The sequence below is a fragment of the Pseudophryne corroboree genome, chromosome 1 (assembly GCF_028390025.1).
Source record: "Pseudophryne corroboree isolate aPseCor3 chromosome 1, aPseCor3.hap2, whole genome shotgun sequence".
Classification (NCBI taxonomy): Eukaryota; Metazoa; Chordata; class Amphibia; order Anura; family Myobatrachidae; genus Pseudophryne; species Pseudophryne corroboree.
This window is the reverse complement of record NC_086444.1, coordinates 166,326,164-166,346,740: the sequence shown is the minus strand read 5'-3', so window position 1 is coordinate 166,346,740 and position 20,577 is coordinate 166,326,164. Positions and strand designations below refer to the sequence as shown.

Genomic DNA, 20,577 nt, shown 5'->3' with positions numbered 1-20,577 from the left:
CACATAAATGTTTGCAATGATTTTATTGTACAAGTGATTCTTTTCATATAGAAGGAACCTGTATTTAGCTGCTGTGGAGTTAGTGACACACATGGTTTGTTTCAGACCTGTTTCATTTTGCCACAGCATTTTGTGTATTTCTATCTTGGTGCCAGAGTGATTGATCTGCTTGGAAGAAATGTTTGTACTCACTTGGAAGCTGCCAAAGCAAACACATTGGAGGAAAGCGCAGGGAAGCTAGCGGCTCTATACTGTGCACAGACCAGTGTATGGGGAGTTCATGCAGAGGTGAGTCAGCTACATGCAGAACATATACAACCACTTTACACACTTCACTTCAATACATTACATAGAAAAACACGTGAAGGCGACGAGTTGCTCTATCGTTCCCTCTTGATTCTGCCATCATAGGATCTGGGCCAAACTTGCTTAACTGATCATTTTCCTTGCATGAATGGACCCATTAATATTTTATCATCATATTTGTAATCAGCAATGATTACAAAACAAACGAAAACACCTAATTTAATTACTTGTGTAATACCAGTGAGTGAAATAGTAATTATTCCTGAAAGTGATCTGACAGAAGGACGGCTGTATCATGCTGGAATTTTGCTTGCCTGTTAGTTCTAAAGTTAATATATTCATGTGAAGGTAATATAAGCTGACTTTCAATATGGAGGGTTCTAGACATGAACTTCATTTTTCCGTGGCAGAAACCTGTCGCTACAACTTTTCTCTATTCAGTTTGAAAATTGCTTTATGCAAATGCAGGTTTCAATGGGAGAAATGCAACTCTTATGCTGGGTACACACACTGGCCGATATATTGGTCGTTCGAATGGTGTCATTGGCAGACATATCGCGTTGGCCCTGCAGCACAGCCGATGGCTGATATATTTTCGGATATATGGGCGCATCGTGCTGTGTGTATACAGGTAGCTAGCCGTCCTGCTGCAGAGGCCGCTGGTGAATGACAGCACAACTGGGTGGACACATGTAAATGCCCGCCCAGTTGTGACATCAGGCACAACACATAGGGCCAACAATCGGTAAGTGTGAGCTGATCATGAGATACGTTGGCGGATCGGACGGGCGGACAATCCGGTAGCCTAGTGTGTACTCCGCTTTAGTTTGCATTGCCAGAGTTGGTGACAGCTTTTTAATCTCTTAAGGGACACTGGCACATACAATGTATACATCAACGTAATGGTTATTTTTAATTGCTAAACTTTTTGAAGTTTGAATATATATTTATAACTAAATTGGTCAATATATAAAACTATTTTTTTCTTTACTTGAAGTGTATGCCCCCAAATTTCACTCTTCAATCACTCATATTGATGTTGGTCTAGTCATGCAGCATAAAAATGTTTTTTTCCATAGGGATTTCGCTGGGTCAATTATCAACTCTCACACCTTGGTAATGACCGTCTCTGCACAATGAATACTTTTAGGATTTATCTAAGTTATTTTTTCAGGTACACATAAAAGTGAATACACAATGTGATATTATTTTCTATATTAAGTTAAAATTCTCTTGTCTAATGATAAGCCCAGATACTTGGTTGGACCATTACTCAACATTATTTCCACCACTCTGATGGCATTTGTGGATCTCTGAGATGTAATAGGTGCCTGTGAGGATCCTTATTCTCTTGTGTGTTACTATTACAGGGATGTGCAATGATATTATCACTTGTGTTTGTACATGACCATTCACATCACATGAATAAGCACATTGGTTTGACAACAGAATTGTGGAGCTGAAGAAGAGAGGTCATTAGCAGAAAACTCAAATGATAGAAGATGAACTAAAACTAATCAAGTATATTCAAGACTATCAATCCACAATAACTGGTAAGAAATCGGTGCTCCCCAAGCAAGATTATGGCAGAAAACAATAGACCAGCTCAGCATTCCTGTACAGTGGAGAGTCTTTGCAGATCAGCATGTTGTCAGCTTGTTACAACCCGCTCCCAGTCAAATGAGTGTGATCTTCTTTGGTACAATGGTATCCTGCAGCTGGCTCTAATCCCAACAGTGCCTCCAAGGTTCCAGGCTTGTGAATGTGGGATATCTGGCCTCTTGGACTAGCTTTGGCTTCCTGGATGCAGAAAACATTGTTAAAATTAGCATATGGTTACATCCCATCACTTTCAATCTGCACCCAGCCAAAATAAACCTTCTAATGGGGTGATTTAATGTCTAGTATTTGTCAAATAGCAAGACTGCTGAGAGGTTGGTGGGGTGGGTGAAAAGTATCTGGGTCTCTCTAGGAACCTGGGCTTACCAGGAGGCATAATCACACTTTCAGAGGTAGCCATGCCCACCTCAGTGCACAGAGTCATCAAATGGCACCGACAGTTCATGGCCAAACCCTTTGAGAGCCATGCATCCTCAAACTCTCATGGGCAGTGCAAAACCATGCAATGCTTTGCAAACAGACCTTTTCCTGAATGACTATAGGAAGCAGTTCCACAACCTCTTATAAAAAAAAACCCTTTAGGTCCAGATTACATGACTAAGAAAAGAACTATATCAATCATTGCACTCATAGGGATCGGCTACTAGAATGCAGTTGCAACTTAACTGGAAAGCTGTTGACTCATGATATTTTATATGTGCTTAGTGATCTTCTGGAGAAAAGAGACATGGTGATTGTTTTATATTAATCTCCCTTGACCTCCCTGCAGCAGTTGATACTGTCGACGTAGATTGTTATACAGTGCCTGAGGAATTTATGTGGACACAAAGCACAACACTTAGTTGGTTCAAATTGTTTCTCACTGTTAGGTCACAGAGACTGTCTTCAGCATTGCACTTATTGACCTCAGTACACCTGACATGAGATGTTTCCCAAAGCTCTATCCTATATCCCAAGCTATTTACAGTATACATTATACTATATATAATACATACACTATTAGTAATTACTTGATGATCATTGATTATATAATTTTTTTAGAGTAGAGCTTATATACACAAAAAATATAAAAAATAAACAAAAATAAATGTTTTGTGTATTTTGTTTACGTGTTCTTCTATATGTGTTCTCACTTCATTTTCTGCAGGGAGACTTGCTTAGCACACCTTCACTCCGGCAGGAATTTTTTAACTCAATTGATATACTGTATATATTTATAAAATGTCAAGATACTTGTAATGACAGAAAACTCACATGATTGGACACATTAGATCACATGATCTTGTATTATTTCCTATACTAGTGCTTGTTCCTCCTGTTTGGAAGTTGTGGAACACAGTACAAAGCATTGATGAGGTGGTATCGTTGCACAACTATATTGCATAAGTTTTCCCCTCCTCTGCTGGCAGTGTCATCAGGAGTGAGGGTCACTGTTCCACATTTGGTGGGCCTGCCCACTGATTGCTCTGTTTTGGACTCAGGCTCAGTAGCGGATCTTGCCACGTGCAAGCAGGACTTTTGCCCGGAGGGCGCTGGCACCATCCGGAGGGCGCCGCACCATGGCAAGATCCGCTGCTGCTGTGGTGCCCCCCGCTGCCGCGGCCCGCTGTCTGTTTTGAAGGGAAACTAGACGCTACGCGTCTGGTTTCCCTTCGTGGGCTGCCCGCTGTGAAGGGAAACTAGACGCTACGCGTCTAATTTCCCTTCCTGGAGAGGACCATCACTGTAATGATGTGCGGTACTCGTTGACGTCATCGCGCACCGCACAGCAAAGGTCCTCTCCACGAAGGGAACTAGACGCTTAGCGTCTAGTTTACCTTCGTAAAGAGGACCTTTGCTGTGCGGTGCGCGATGACGTCATCGCGCACTGCACATCCTACAACAGTACAGGGGGCGTAACTGACCACGCCCCTGTATGAAGCCATGCCCCCTAATGCCGCCCGGGGCGCCAGAAGCCCCGGAACTGTCCCTGCTCAGGCTATAGCATTGGCATCAGAGATTCTAGGTTTACCTGTCCTGACTGGACCTGGCATTTGGCTATTATCACATTCAGACATTCCTACAGTATAATATTGGAAAGCACTCTGCGCTAATTGATTAAAATAGGAGACCCTTCTTTTTAGCATATGCTCACACAAGCATATTTGACACTCAGCAGCTGAATACAATTCAACTCCTATTAAGGGCTTTCACAAAAATAAGGAATCCAACAATTAGCGCCGTGAGACATTTCTTTGTAAATTCCTACAGTATATCTAACAAAAAAAAATCTTTACATTGGTGTCAACTTTTAGATTTTTATATGGCCATGGATGACATTTTTTTACTTGCCACCGGAGAAGCATTCTAATAATAATAATAATAATAATTTTATTTATATAGTGCTCTTTCTCCAAACAGGACTTAAGTCGCTTTGCAGACATTAATTACAATTATTATTTTCTCTTTTTGCATTGATATTGCATTTGCATATTGAAAATTTGAATTAGAAAATAATTACAAAACACCTAGTACAGAAGATTTAAGTAATACAGCAATACTCAGACCACATAAAAATGTAAAGCAACAGAAAAAAACACGTAGAGAGCATAGTAAGCATATTGCAGGGTTGAAGCCGGTCATTTGGGTTATAGCTTCTATGGGTTATATATTCCACCCATGAAAAGTACCAGGTGAGGCAGCCATGTTGGGGGCACTGCGTAGGATTACCCAGGATGGAATAGGTCACCCCCAAAAGAAATCACACAAATTGGGTGGTAGCAGCGTCCTAACACTAGGATTGTTATTTTATGTTGTTTTGTTTTATGTCTTTGTAATATACTGTATCTGTGTATACTTGTGATTGATGTCGACCCTGTTTTTCTTGGAATGTGCTTTGTTATCTTATAGAACAACACTGTTTTGTATGTATTTTCTGTTTTTCAATTGATATTGCATTTGTGTATTGAAAAATTTAATTAGAAGAGAAAGAATTTAATAAAAAAATAAAAATAAACAAAAGGCATTGATTCACTGCATTTTCCAATCCCAAATCTGGGGTACATGTGGTATGTGACCAGGGTCGGGGGTGTGCAGGAGCCTTCCCAACCCAGCTTCACTGCACCACATCTATCAGACAAGGCAATACAGGGTGGGGGTCCCAGGGGGGCCGGCACCCGCCTGCCGTCCTATGTGGGATGCAAGAGAGGAAGGGCCTGGGAGAGGAGGCTGCTGTCTGTAAGGAGGACTGTGGATGTCAGAGGGGAGTGGGCAGGGCCGGCAACAGAATTCTTGGGGCCCCATACAACGATATCTCTAGGCCCCCTCAGATGATATATATATATATATATATATATATATATATATATAAAAATATGTGTGTATTTATTTATTAAAGCGCAATAGAATTTGCACTATATAAGAAACTGTTAATATATATATATCTTTCTACAAATATATAAATATGTATATTTCTCCTTCCTCCCCCCTACACACCACAGTCTGTGTCTCCCTCTCTCCTTCCTCGCACACACCTCACAGTCTGTCTCTCCCCAATGACTCCATGCTGCATTCCCAGCTCCCCCATCCCATCCCATAGCCCTGTATCCACTCACCAAGCCACTCTTACCATGGGGAGAGACTCGCCTGTGCTGCACTCCCCAGACCAGAACACAGCACAGCAGACCCTACTAGAAGAGGCCAATGTAGGGCACGGGAATCCTGGCCAGCGGTGTTGCTGCCATGTCCTGTCACTTTGTGCAAGAGGCTCCTGTCACTCTAAGGCTGTGGCCACACTGCCTACAGCTCTCTGCTCTATTTGGACAAGATGGCTTACATCCCTGCCGGGTACTTATCAGCATATACTTGGGGCCCCTCTGATCCTTGGGGCCCGGTACAGTTGTCCCCTTTGTACCCCCTGTCACCAGCCCTGGGAGTGGCTGTGTAACACCTGGCCATACACAGCAAACACCAGGCCCAGGGGTCTCCCTCTACTCCTATTTCAGTAAGTAGTGTCTGTGTCAGTAAGATTTATCTGTGTAAGTAAGTGTCCTGAGAAGAAAATTTGGTAATTCCCCTCTAGAGGAAGTTGTAAATGTGTTTGTGTCAGCAAGTGTGTGTGTTAGTAAGTGGTGTCTGTGTCAGTAAGGGGCAGGGCCAGATTAACAATGGGGCTGATGGAGTTACAGCTCCAGGCCTCCACAGAAAAATAGGACTATCCTCATGACTGCATGATTATCACCAGCCACCAGCTAGCCACATGGTCGGCCATAAATTATAAGTATTAATTTGTATTTCTATTTTCCACACAAAATATTGCAATTTTTGTACTTTTACATAGTTAGGGAGACATTGGGGCTGATAGTGTACGGGGTCTACATGACTACAGGGCACTGCCACGCCCACACAGCACTGGTCACACACCCTCTGTTTCTCATAATAGGCTACATTAAAATCACATTACATTTGTTCATTTTTGATGCATGAAAACATATACCACTGTGTGCACATAAAATTTCAGCCACAAAAAGATTTTTTTTTTTTAAATGTTCCTTTGTATACAGCAAATTTGGTCCAGATGAGCTGCATTAAAACTCTGTTTCTGGCTATTTAGGTACAATATAGCAAATACCTTATAAATAGAAGCGGCAGCTAAAATATAGTTGCCACTATATAGGTCAGCGCTGAAAAGGAAATTGTTTTGTCTTCTCATAATAGGCCCTTGAACATTTTCAGCCCCAGGCCCCTTATCCGGCCCTGGTAAGGGGTATTGATTAGTAAGTGGTGTCTTTGTCAGTAAGGAGTATTGGTCAGTAAGTGGTGTGTGTATCAGTAAATGGTATCTGTACAGTAAGTGTTTTTGTATCAGTAAGTGGTATCTATGTAGTGTGTGTGTGTGTGTGTGTGTGTGTGTGTGTGTGTGTGTGTGTGTGTGTGTGTGTGTGTGTGTGTGTCAGTAACGGGTATCTCTGTCAGTAAGTTGTACTGTATCTGTGTCAGTAAGGACTGTCTCAGTAAGTATGTATGTGCTAAAAAGTGGTGTCAGTAAGTGGTGTTTGTGTCAATACGTGTAGATGTGTCAGTAAGTGATTGTGTTAGTAAAGTGTGTCATTAAGTCTGTGTCAGTAAGCGAATCTGTGTCAGTGAGTTGTATTTGTCAGTAAGGGGTGTCCATGTCAGTAAGTGTATTTGTGTCAGTAAGTGGTATCTGTGCCAGTAAGGCGTATCTGTCAGTAAGTGGTGTCTGTGTTTGTGTCAGTAAGTGTTTGTGCCAGTAAGGTGCGCAATACTGCCGGATGTACTGAAGAGTCTCCAATATGTGTAGACAACACAAAATCATTCCACAAGTATGGTAGTATGCTATACTGCTATACTGGAGAGCTGATAGAAAAAAACAGAAAGACCCCAGGTTACCATATAAGGAGCAGTTACTAGCACTTACTGTGACCCTGTATGGTAATAATGGGCACATATCAGATGCCGCAGCACTAACTGCACTCCTGCCTTGGACTCAGATGACATCACTGGAATGCAGCGAGTCCAATTATCACAAACTGATGTTTCAGAAACTGCCCAGGAGGCATCTAACAATCACAACCTTTCTTCAGGATGTAAAAGGGCTCAACATATTTATGAACAGAGGTACTGGTCATACTTAGAAACAGACTGAAATGGGGAAATTCAATTGACAGCAAAGAGAGCAAGTTGCCGATGCCATGGCATTAAGGGGTACTAAGCCTTGGATGGAGATAAATTGGACAGTGATAGAGTCTATTTACTAAGGGGTCTATTTACTAAGCCTTGGATGGAGATAAAGTAGCTGGATATAAAGTACCAGCCAATCGGCTCCTAACTGCCTGTGGCATAGCATTATCTCCAGTGACTATCTCCATTCAAGGCCTAGTAAAGAGACCCCAAAGTACCAGCCACTCAGCTCCTAACTGCCGTGTCATAGGCTGGGTTTGAAAAATGAAAGTTAGGAGCTAATTGGCTGGTACTTTATCTCCGTCCCCTTTATCTCCATCCAAGGTTTAGTAAACAGACTCCTTAATTACTGACAACAGCAGCCCGACAACCCTATGGGGCAGCGAACACTTGAGCGAGATACCGCCGCTGTAAAGTGCGGGGGGGGGTCGTGCGGATGTGACCTTGCAAATTTGTTTGGCAGCAATTGGACTCCCCCCAAAGTCTTCATGTAAGTTTGATCTGACATGGAATCACAACACTAAACACAGAGCTGCAAACATCTGGAAAGCACCCATGTCCTTCTATACTAAAAAGGGCCTGGAGATCAAACCATTTTTTGTGTATTTTGTGCCATTATATAATGTATATGACAAATTTCTAAACATTATAATTCAAGATAATTCCGTTTCACATTTATCTTAATTTTGCAAGTTTGAGAAATGTTCCTCCCAGATCTCTAAGAGTGCGCAGAAAGCACTAGGAATATTTAAGACATTCATCTAAGATTTGTAGGCCATTAGTCTGCCCTTTATTTACTATGAACAAAACATGTTGTGTTTGTGGATAGATTGGAAACAAAGACAATTACTTTTTCAGAAAAAAACTTTCATTCTAATTACGTGACTAGCTTTGTATAGTCCTTCATCAAGGCTTAGACATGTAAACTGGTAACATTACACAGATATTAGTAGTGCTAAGCAGTAGAATGGGTTGGGGAGGTTAATGAGGAGCTTAATCTACGCTGAAGAAAATATCATCAATGTAACAGTTTTTTTCAAACCTTTTCTGATTGTCTTTATTTCAAACACTCTCCTTCATTCACCAATGTGGGAAGCAGGGAGGATTTACACTCTCCCATTAGGACTGCATTCAGGGTTACATTAGTTAATGAAAGCAGTTTTTAGTGTTTTGTCTTCAGGTCTATTGAGCAGATAATTGTATCCATCATTATCCAGCAGTGACGAGTGTGTGGATTCTCTTACCTCCCAGGATGAGTTGTGCTCAGGGATCTCAACATCTGCAGTAAATTCTTGCAACTTCTCATACACACTGCAAGGTAATTCTACTTCTTATGTTAATATACTGGTGCAGAATGGCATTCAAAAGCTGCTGACTGAGAGCATTAAATAAACAAAACTTATTTTATTGTATTAAATAAGTAGGGTGATTGTGGTGTTCCTCATAATTAACAGGTTTATTTTATTTCTATGATCATAGCATTGCTGTACTGTAACATATAACAACCAATCAGACACTTTCTTTCACCTCTCTATGCAGTTCAGAAGCATAACGATAGTGGGTGCAGGGGATGCTGTTGCTATGGGGCCAGGAAGCATAGGGGGCCCACCTCACATCCACCCAGACAACACATACCCTCCAACAATTTACGCATAAAAATTGGTACAAATTTGAAAAGGGGGCATGGCCATGGGTAACGGGGCATGGCCACATCCCTTTTCCTATACTTTCAATGGAAATTAGGAGAGCCAAAAATCGGTACAGACCATAAAAAAGGTACTGTACCTGCCAAAAAGGTACAGTCGGAGGGTATGACAACATAGACATCAGCGCAGAACACTAGGAGTATACAGTGATATATCCATCCTCCCATTCTCCATCCAGGAACTGGGACATGCTTACCAGACATGAGGTTGCTGAGAGTGTCTGATTCTACCCCATGGTATAGTGTGACAAGGGCATTTGTATACGCACCAAGCTCCTCTTATCTCTATGCAGCATGATCCCAGACACTATGTGTCCTAGGTAGCCATATAACAGCTCTTTTCACAACTGAGTGTATGCAGTTGTCAAATTGATGATTGTTAAGTTGACACTGCATATGTCAGAGCCATATTGTTGGCACCAGTACATCGACATGTTACTATGCTACTGCAAGGTTTAGAATAACTAGAATAACTTTATACATGCTGCATTTACAGAATGTTTAAAGTTAGATTAGTAAAACTGTTCAAATGCTTTAAGTTTCATTTTCTCTGACACGGACAGTGTGGACATAATTAATAATTGCACTATGTATTCCACTGGAAGCCCTATCCTGGGCTGTTGTGATTGGCTGTGATGGTTTGAAGCAGCGACAGCAGGGAGCAGATTCTGGAACATCTTCTATGTAGGGAGAGACAGGTTATATATCCCTTAATGTTCCCTCATCTGTCACACTGCTTTCTAACCACATTTACTGGGTCGCACCCAGGATTTGTATATTGGTACATCCGTGGTGCGACCCGGCAAGAGACCTCTTTCAGACCGCGGCCCGATGCGGCTTATTGCAGGGTTGGTGATGTCACTCATGACGCATGCGGAGATGGCGATTGGAGATGAGATTATCTCCAAGCGCCACCTCTTCCTATAATGTGAACAGGTGCCGGGTAGAATCGACCTGGCTTACCCGTTCAGACTGCACCACCACCTAGGTTAAAGCCATGTTCAACCCTGGTCGCTACCTGAGTGGAAATACCAGGTTGCTTGACCCGGATTATTTCAACTGACCTCTTTCAGACTGCACAGCATCCCAGTTTCACATGCAATAACCCAGTCTGAAAGGGGTATCATGGACATATGATGTACTGAGAGGGGATAATATGGGGGCACTGTGTGTACTATTGAATATCTTGGGGAACACTGTGCATACATAGAGGTGTATTGTGGGAGAGCACTGTGTGCAGAGGGGTATTATGGTGGAGGGCACTGTGTAGTCTGAGGGGTATTATGGGAGTGCTGTATATTACAAGGGGTATTATAGGAGGTGCTGTGTACACTGAGGGGAATTATGTGGGTGCTATGTATGCTGAGCGATACTATAATGGGTGCAGTGTATACTAAGGGGTATAATGGAGAGTGCTGTGTGTACTGAGGGGTATTATGGAGTCACTGTGTATACTGCAGGGTGTTATGGGACTCACTAGGTGCTATGGGTCACACTGTGAGTTCTCAGACTCTCTTACCTCAGCCCTGTTGCTGATTGATTGATTGATTGATTGATTGATTGATTGATTGGCATGTCTTTGCTGACCAGTCATCTCAGGATGTTTCTGTTTGTTACCACTTCAGCACAGTGCTCCTTTGGCACGGGCTCATGAGTGCCGCCATCTTGCCTGAGGTCAGCTGACACCATTACAGCTACTCACAGAATCTTACTTCTCACTTGACTCATGTTTCCAATCCCAATGCAGTGAGACCTATATATAAACCATTTCCTGGCACTAGCACATTGTCATTTCAACTTGTCTCACTACTAGTTCCTGATCAGTTCTCTGTTGCTGACTTCTCCTGCATCTCTACCCGGGGTCTCTGCTTTCCATAATCACTTCCTGCTCTGTACTATTATTATCATTATTATTAATTTCTCTGACGTCCTAGTGGATGCTGGGACTCCGTAAGGACCATGGGGAATAGCGGCTCCGCAGGAGACAGGGCACAAAATAAAAGCTTAAGGATCAGGTGGTGTGCACTGGCTCCTCCCCCTATGACCCTCCTCCAAGCCTCAGTTAGATTTTTGTGCCCGGCCGAGAAGGGTGCATGCTAGGTGGCTCTCCTGAGCTGCTTAGAATAAAAGTTTAGTTTAGGTTTTTTTATTTTCAGTGAGTCCTGCTGGCAACAGGCTCACTGCATCGTGGGACTAAGGGGAGAAGAAACGGACTCGCCTGAGTGCAGAGTGGATCGGGTTTCTTAGGCTACTGGACATTAGCTCCAGAGGGACGATCACAGGTTCAGCCTGGATGGGTCACCGGAGCCGCGCCGCCGTCCCCCTTACAGAGCCAGAAGAGACGAAAAGGTCCGGAGAAATCGGCGGCAGAAGACATCCTGTCTTCAGACTAAGGTAGCGCACAGCACCGCAGCTGTGCGCCATTGCTCTCAGCACACTTCACACTCCGGTCACTGAGGGTGCAGGGCGCTGGGGGGGAGCGCCCTGAGACGCAATATAACAGTATATACCTTAGGTGGCAAAAAGAATACATCACATATAGCTCCTGGGCTATATGGATGTATTTTAACCCCTGCCATTTTTACACAAAAAAGCGGGAGATAAGGACGTCGTGAAGGGGCGGAGCCTATCTCCTCAGCACACAAGCGCCATTTTCCCTCACAGCTCCGCTGGAAGGACGGCTCCCTGACTGTCCCCTGCAGTCCTGCTTCAGAATCAGGGTAAAAAAGAGAAGGGGGGGCATTTTTGGCAGCAAATAACGATAATAACAGCAGCTATAAGGGAATAACACTTATATAAGGTTATCCCTGTATATATATATAGCGCTGGGTGTGTGCTGGCAGACTCTCCCTCTGTCTCTCCAAAGGGCTAAGTGGGGTCCTGTCCTCTATCAGAGCATTCCCGGTGTGTGTGCTGTGTGTCGGTACGCGTGTGTCGACATGTATGAGGAGGAAAATGATGTGGAGGCGGAGCAGTTGCCTGTGTTGGTGATGTCACCCCCTAGGGAGTCGACACCTGACTGGATGATTGTATTTAAACAATTAAGTGATAATGTCAGCAATTTGCAAAAAACTGTTGACGACATGAGACAGCCGGCAAATCAATTAGTGCCTGTCCAGGCGTCTCAGACACCGTCAGGGGCGCTAAAACGCCCGTTACCTCAGTGGGTCGACACAGACCCTGACACAGATACTGAGTCTAGTGTCGACGGTGACGAGACAAACGTAATGTCCAGTAGGGCCACACGTTACATGATCACGGCAATGAAAGAGGCATTGAACCTTTCTGACACTACAAGTACCACAAAGAAGGGTATTATGTGGGGTGTGAAAAAACTACCAATAGTTTTTCCTGAGTCAGAGGAAATAAATGAGGTGTGTGATAAAGCGTGGGTTTCCCCCGATAAAAAACAGCTAATTTCTAAAAAATTATTAGCATTATATCCCTTCCCGCCAGAGGTTAGGGCGCGTTGGGAAACACCCCCTAGGGTAGATAAGGCGCTCACACGTTTATCTAAACAAGTAGCGTTACCGTCTCCTGATACGGCCACCCTCAAAGAACCAGCTGATAGAAGGCTGGAAAATATCCTAAAAAGTATATACACACATACTGGTGTTATACTGCGACCAGCAATCGCCTCAGCCTGGATGTGCAGTGCTGGAGTCGCATGGTCGGATTCCCTGACTGAGAATATTGATACCCTGGATAGGGACAATATTTTGTTAACTATAGAACATTTAAAGGATGCATTACTATATATGCGTGATGCACAGAGGGATATTTGCACCCTGGCATCAAGAGTAAGTGCTATGTCCATCTCTGCCAGAAGAGCGTTATGGACGCGACAGTGGTCAGGGGATGCGGATTCCAAACGGCACATGGAAGTATTGCCGTATAAAGGGGAGGAGTTATTTGGGGCTGGTCTATCGGACCTGGTGGCCACGGCAACGGCTGGAAAATCCACCTTTTTACCCCAGGTCACTTCACATCAGCAGAAAAAGACACCGTCTTTTCAAACTCAGTCCTTTCGTTCCCATAAGTACAAGCGAGCAAAAGGCCACTCCTTTCTGCCCCGGGGCAGAGGAAGAGGAAAAAGACTGCACCATGCAGCCGCTTCCCAGGAGCAGAAGCCCTCCCCTGCTTCTGCCAAGTCTTCAGCATGACGCTGGGGCTTTACAAGCAGACTCAGATATGGTGGGGGCCCGTCTCAAGAATTTCAACGCGCAGTGGGCTCACTCGCAAGTGGATCCCTGGATTCTACAGGTAGTATCGCAGGGGTACAAACTGGAATTCGAGGCGTTTCCCCCTCGTCGGTTCCTGAAGTCTGCTTTACCAAAGTCTCCCTCCGACAGGGAGGCAGTTTTGGAAGCCATTCACAAGCTGTATTCCCAGCAGGTGATAATCAAGGTACCCCTCCTGCAACAAGGAAAGGGGTATTATTCCACGCTGTTTGTGGTACCGAAGCCGGACGGCTCGGTGAGACCAATTTTAAATCTGAAATCCTTGAACACTTACATAAAAAGGTTCAAATTCAAGATGGAGTCACTCAGAGCAGTGATAGCGAACCTGGAAGAAGGGACTATATGGTGTCTCTGGACATCAAAGATGCTTATCTCCACGTCCCAATATACCCTTCTCACCAAGGGTACCTCAGGTTTGTAGTACAAAACTGTCATTATCAGTTTCAGACGCTGCCGTTTGGATTGTCCACGGCACCTCGGGTCTTTACCAAGGTAATGGCCGAAATGATGATTCTTCTACGAAGAAAAGGCATTTTAATTATCCCTTACTTGGACGATCTCCTGATAAGGGCAAGATCCAGGGAACAGTTAGAAGTCGGAGTAGCACTATCTCAGGTAGTGTTACGTCAGCACGGGTGGATTCTAAATATTCCAAAATCGCAGCTGATTCCAACGACACGTCTACTGTTCCTAGGAATGATTCTGGACAAAGTCCAGAAGAAGGTGTTTCTCCCGGAGGAGAAGGCCAGGGAGTTATCCGAGCTAGTCAGGAACCTCCTAAAACCAGGCCAGGTCTCTGTGCATCAGTGCACGAGGGTCCTGGGAAAAATGGTGGCTTCTTACGAAGCGATTCCATTCGGAAGATTCCATGCAAGAACGTTTCAGTGGGATCTACTGGACAAATGGTCCGGATCGCATCTGCAGATGCATCAGCGGATAACCCTGTCGCCAAGGACAAGGGTGTCTCTCCTGTGGTGGCTGCAGAGTGCTCATCTACTAGAGGGCCGCAGATTTGGCATTCAGGATTGGATCCTGGTAACCACGGATGCCAGCCTGAGAGGCTGGGGAGCAGTCACACAGGGAAGGAATTTCCAGGGCTTGTGGTCAAGCATGGAAACATCTCTTCATATAAACATTCTGGAACTAAGGGCCATTTACAATGCCCTAAGTCAAGCAAAACCTCTGCTTCAGGGTCAGGCGGTGTTGATCCAATCGGACAACATCACGTCAGTCGCCCACGTAAACAGACAGGGCGGCACGAGAAGCAGGAGGGCAATGGCAGAAGCTGCAAGGATTCTTCGCTGGGCGGAAAATCATGTGATAGCACTGTCAGCAGTGTTCATTCCGGGAGTGGACAACTGGGAAGCAGACTTCCTCAGCAGACACGACCTTCACCCGGGAGAGTGGGGACTTCACCCAGAAGTCTTCCACCTGATTGTAAACCGTTGGGAAAAACCAAAGGTGGACATGATGGCGTCACGTCTAAACAAAAAAAACTGGACAGATATTGCGCCAGGTCAAGGGACCCTCAGGCAATAACAGTGGACGCTCTGGTAAAGCCGTGGGTGTACCAGTCAGTGTATGTGTTCCCTCCTCTGCCTCTCATACCAAAAGTACTGAGAATCATAAGAAGGAGAGGAGTAAGAACTATACTCGTGGTTCCGGATTGGCCAAGAAGGACTTGGTACCCGGAACTTCAAGAGATGCTCACGGACGAACCGTGGCCTCTACCTCTAAGAAAGGACCTGCTACTGCAGGGGCCTTGTCTGTTCCAAGACTTACCGCGGCTGCGTTTGACGGCATGGCGGTTGAACGCCGGATCCTGAGGGAAAAAGGCATTCCAGAAGAAGTCATCCCTACTCTGGTCAAAGCCAGGAAGGATGTAACCGCAAAACATTATCACCGCATTTGGCGTAAATATGTTGCGTGGTGTGAGGCCAAGAAGGCCCCTACAGAGGAATTTCAACTGGGTCGTTTCCTTCATTTCCTGCAAACAGGACTGTCTATGGGCCTAAAATTAGGGTCCATTAAGGTTCAAATTTCGGCCCTGTCGATTTTCTTCCAGAAAGAACTGGCTTCAGTACCTGAAGTTCAGACATTTGTAAAAGGGGTGCTGCACATACAGCCTCCTTTTGTGCCTCCAGTGGCACCTTGGGATCTCAATGTGGTGTTGAGTTTTCTAAAGTCACATTGGTTTGAACCACTTTCCACTGTGGACTTAAAATATCTCACATGGAAGGTGTCGATGCTGTTAGCCTTGGCTTCAGCCAGGCGTGTGTCAGAATTGGCGGCTTTATCATATAAAAGCCCTTACTTAATTTTTCATTCTGACAGGGCGGAATTGAGGACTCGTCCTCAATTTCTACCTAAGGTGGTTTCTGCATTTCACATGAACCAACCTATTGTGGTACCTGCGGCTACCAGGGACTTAGAGGACTCTAAGTTGCTTGACGTTGTCAGGGCCTTGAAAATATATGTTTCCAGGACGGCTGGAGTCAGAAAATCTGACTCGCTGTTTATCCTGTATGCACCCAACAAGCTGGGTGCTCCTGCTTCTAAGCAGACGATTGCTCGTTGGATTTGTAGTACAATTCAGCTTGCACATTCTGTGGCAGGATTGCCACAGCCAAAATCAGTAAAAGCCCATTCCACAAGGAAAGTGGGCTCATCTTGGGCGGCTGCCCGAGGGGTCTCGGCTTTACAACTTTGCCGAGCAGCTACTTGGTCAGGGGCAAACACGTTTGCTAAATTCTACAAATTTGATACCCTGGCTGAGGAGGACCTGGAGTTCTCTCATTCGGTGCTGCAGAGTCATCCGCACTCTCCCGCCCGTTTGGGAGCTTTGGTATAATCCCCATGGTCCTTACGGAGTCCCAGCATCCACTAGGACGTCAGAGAAAATAAGATTTTACTTACCGATAAATCTATTTCTCGTAGTCCGTAGTGGATGCTGGGCGCCCATCCCTAGTGCGGATTGTCTGCAATACTTGTATATAGTTATTGTTACAAAAATTCGGGTTATTATTGTTGTGAGCCATCTTTTCAGAGGCTCCTTTGCGTTTATCATACTGTTAACTGGGTTCAGATCACAAGTTGTACGGTGTGATTGGTGTGGCTGGTATGAGTCTTACCCGGGATTCAATATCCTTCCTTATTATGTACGCTCGTCCGGGCACAGTATCCTAACTGAGGCTTGGAGGAGGGTCATAGGGGAGGAGCCAGTGCACACCACCTGATCCTTAAGCTTTTATTTTGTGCCCTGTCTCCTGCGGAGCCGCTATTCCCCATGGTCCTTACGGAGTCCCAGCATCCACTACGGACTACGAGAAATAGATTTATCGGTAAGTAAAATCTTATTTTCTTCCCGTGCTTACGTGGGTTTCCTCCGGGTGTTCTGGTTTCCTCCCACAATACAAAAATATACTGATAGGTTAATTGGCTCTCAGCAAAATGAACCCTAGCGTGAATGTGTGTGAGTGTGCATATAGTAGGGAATATAGATTGTAAGCTCCGCTGGGGCAGGGACTGATGTGAAAGGCCAAATATTCTCTGTAAAGCGCTATGGAATATGTGTGTGCTGTATAAATAACTGGTAATAAATAATAAATATATTAATAGTATCTTATATAGTGCAGCAAATTCCATTGCGCTTTACAATTAGAAACAACAGTGATAAAACAAAATTGTGTAATAACAGACCATCATAGAGATAGGAAGGCCCTGCTCGCAAGCTTACAATCTATAGGGAAATAGGCATTCATACACAAGAATAGGTGCTATCTATTGCATAATGGTCCACCAGATTGCAAAGGTTCTTGGTGGGCTGTGGTCAAGAGGATGGGAAAGTGAAGAAAGAAAATATGTGAAGATATATGTGGGGATGTAATTGGATAAGAAAGTTCATGAAGGTTATGTGGGTAGTTCTGGAATTTGATAAGCTTGCCTGAAGAGGTGAGTTTTCAGGGAACATTTGAAGATTTGGAGACTAGACAGTCTTATTGTACGTGGGAGGGCACTCCATAGAGTTGGTGCAACCCGAAGAAAGTCCTGCAATCATGAACCGGAGATATTTTGCGATAAACAAAGAAATGCACATTAGTGTAGTTTGGTTAATGACCTTGTGTGTGAGTAAAAGTATTTTATACTGAATATGGTAGAATACAGGTAACCAATGGAGGGACTGACAGAGTGGATCTGCAGACTATGAATATTTAGCGAGGAAGATTGGCCTTGCCACTGCATTCAGAATGGACTGTAGTGGTGAACAGTACTAGTGTACTGTACTAGTGCTCATCTGTGGTTCATATGTTCCAGTTGGTGCTCAGCCTTCCTACACCATTGTGCAACTATCCACACAATGGTGTGCAGCTATCTACACAAATCCTCTTACTATCTGCAGCTGCCAACCTGCAGACCTACCGGTTCCTTGTGCACAATCTTCACAAGTATATTCCTGCAGTGACCACCGTCTGCTATAATAATGTGCAAGTCTCAACAGCAGCCTCTGTCATACAGCTCAAATGACCAATTAGCTGATTTTCATCACAGCACCTGAACTGTCTACAGGCATCCAGCGCCTATTACCATATCTTACCTGCATGGAGCTCATGTAATAGCATACCTCCCAACATGACCCTCTCCAGGAGGGACAGAATGCTCTGCTCCAGGACTTCCCTCTTCATTTAAGATTGCCATCATCTGTATTGAACAGGTTAATGGATAAGAAAGGTGTTTCGCCACAGGTGATGGCAATCATACATTAAGAGGGAAGTCCAGGAGCAGAGCATTCTGTCCCTCCTGGAGAGGGTCATGTTGGGAGGTATGTAATAGAGCACAGGTTCTCAAACTCGGTCGTCAGGACCCCGCACGGTGCATGTTTTGCAGGTCTCCTCACAGAATCACAAGTGACATAATTAGCTTCACCTGTGGACCTTTTAAAATGTGTCAGTGCGTAATTAATACACCTGTGCACTTGCTGAGTTACCTGCAAAACATGCACTGTGTGGGGTCCTGAGGACCGAGTTTGAGAACCACTGTAATAGAGTGTTTCCTGCATATTCAGCTCCAGTCTGCATGACTCACACTACAAAATATCACTCCAGCCTGCACTTATCACACTGCTGAATATCTAAAATCTCCAGCATGCAGTTCACTCTCTGCAGAATATCAACTCCAATATACAGCTTCATCTTGGAACTCTAATACTGCAGTCTTCAGTCCTTTGCAAACCTGAAACAGTATTTACAATGCCAATTATCTCAGCTACAACTCACCAGTCACTGTGCATACATTATGTCCAGTACTTAGTTCCAAGCCATCTGTTGCCAGCGTCGGACTGGGGCATGAATGGGCCACAGGGGGAATGCAGTGGTAGGGGCCCATGCATAAGGGGGTCTGGCCAGTTACCACGTGCTAAGGTCATCCATAACAGAGGCTTGGACAGCCATTATAAACCATTTAACTAACCCTCTAACTGTGGGGGTGGGGTTCTCAGGCAGTGGGTCCCATCAGGGAATTCCCCTGTACCCCGTGGGCCAGTCTGACCCTTTCTGTTACCATATATTCCACTGTGTTCCAGTTTCTACTCACCTGTTATACACTGTATGGTCCCAGTCCAGTCCAGTCTGCATTCTCTAGTTTGTACCAGCGCTTCCCATGGTCTCAGTCCTGTGCCCACAACAAATAGAGAACCTGACATTGTGAACACTGCAGTATAATATGGGAGTGTTGTATAGAATCGGGAATTGGGCTATAAGAGTACAACATGACACGGTTTCACACAATGTTAAGCTAATCAAGCCATGAAAACATTATTTTAAGCCCAGAGTAGCAATATGAGCAGGTGTGCGACTGCAGTGGGGCCCAGAGGCTCCGGGAGCATAACATGAACAACCACTGTAGAAAGAGGTGTCTCTCTATAATCATTAGGGGCCCTTTCAGATGTTGCTGTGGGGCCCACAAAGTTCTATCTGTGCCTCTGATGCTACAGTACCCTGGTAAGAGAGAATACCTCATTTGTTGGTATAAATTATGTGCCTAAGTCAGTACTGATCGCAGCAGCAAATTTGTTAGATTTGGGTGTGGTGTGTTCAAACTGAAATCTAAATTGCAGTGTAAAAATAAAGCAGCCAGTATTTACCCTGCACAGAAACAAAATAACCCACCCAAATCTAACTCTCTCTGCACATGTTATATCTGCCCATTAGCTTACAAATTTGCTGCTGCGATCAGGTCTGAATTAGTCCCTATATCTGATTTGTGCAATTTGTTTAAGGCCTCATAACCACTATCATTAAAAGTCTTAAGGGGGTACACACGGAGAGATCCGTGTTAAAAATCTAAGCAATCTGACTAGATTCTAATACAATACAGGTTGAGTATCCCTTATCCAAAATGCTTGGGACCAGAAGTATTTTGGATATCGGATTTTTCTGTATTTTGGAATAATTGCATACCATAATGAGATATCATGGCGATGGGACGTAAGTCTAAGCACAGAATGCATTTATGTTTCATATACACCTTATACACACAGCCTGAAGGTAATATTAGCCAATATTTTTTTATAACTTTGTGCATTAAACAAAGTGTGTCTACATTCACACAATTCATTTATGCTTCATATACACCTTATACACACAGCCTGGAGGACATTTAATACAATATTTTTAATAACTTTGTGTATTAAACAAAGTTTGTGTACATTGGGCCACAGAAAACAAAGATTTCACTATCTCACTCTCACTCAAAAAAGTCCGTATTTCGGAATATTTGGAAATGGGATACTCAACCTGTAATACAATACATGTAAATGTGCTTAACAATGAAGGCCCTCATTCCGAGTTGTTCGCTCGCTAGCAGATTTTAGCAGCATTGCACACGCTAGGCCGCCGCCCTCTGGGAGTGTATCTTAGTTTAGCAGAATAGCGAACGAAAGATTAGCAGAATTGCGAATAGAAAATTCTTAGCAGTTTCTGAGTAGCTCGAGACTTACTCCTACACTGCGATCAGCTCAGCCCGTTT

At 44.2% G+C, this 20,577-nt stretch overlaps 2 long non-coding RNA genes across 2 annotated transcripts in view; one reads left to right on the top strand and one right to left on the bottom strand.

The window, feature by feature from the left end:
- LOC135058999 (uncharacterized) overlaps window positions 1–20,577 on the top strand; it is a 54,926-nt gene that overhangs the window by 17,640 nt on the left and 16,709 nt on the right. The window contains exon 2 of the long non-coding RNA XR_010245424.1: window positions 8,829–8,926. This is a non-coding gene — a long non-coding RNA (uncharacterized LOC135058999). The remainder of the gene's footprint in view (window positions 1–8,828; window positions 8,927–20,577) is intronic.
- LOC135059010 (uncharacterized) lies at window positions 7–19,070 on the bottom strand. Its single transcript, XR_010245436.1, has 2 exons — window positions 18,828–19,070; window positions 7–2,106 (listed from the first exon to the last, which is right to left on the bottom strand). It is a non-coding gene; the product is annotated as an uncharacterized LOC135059010 (long non-coding RNA).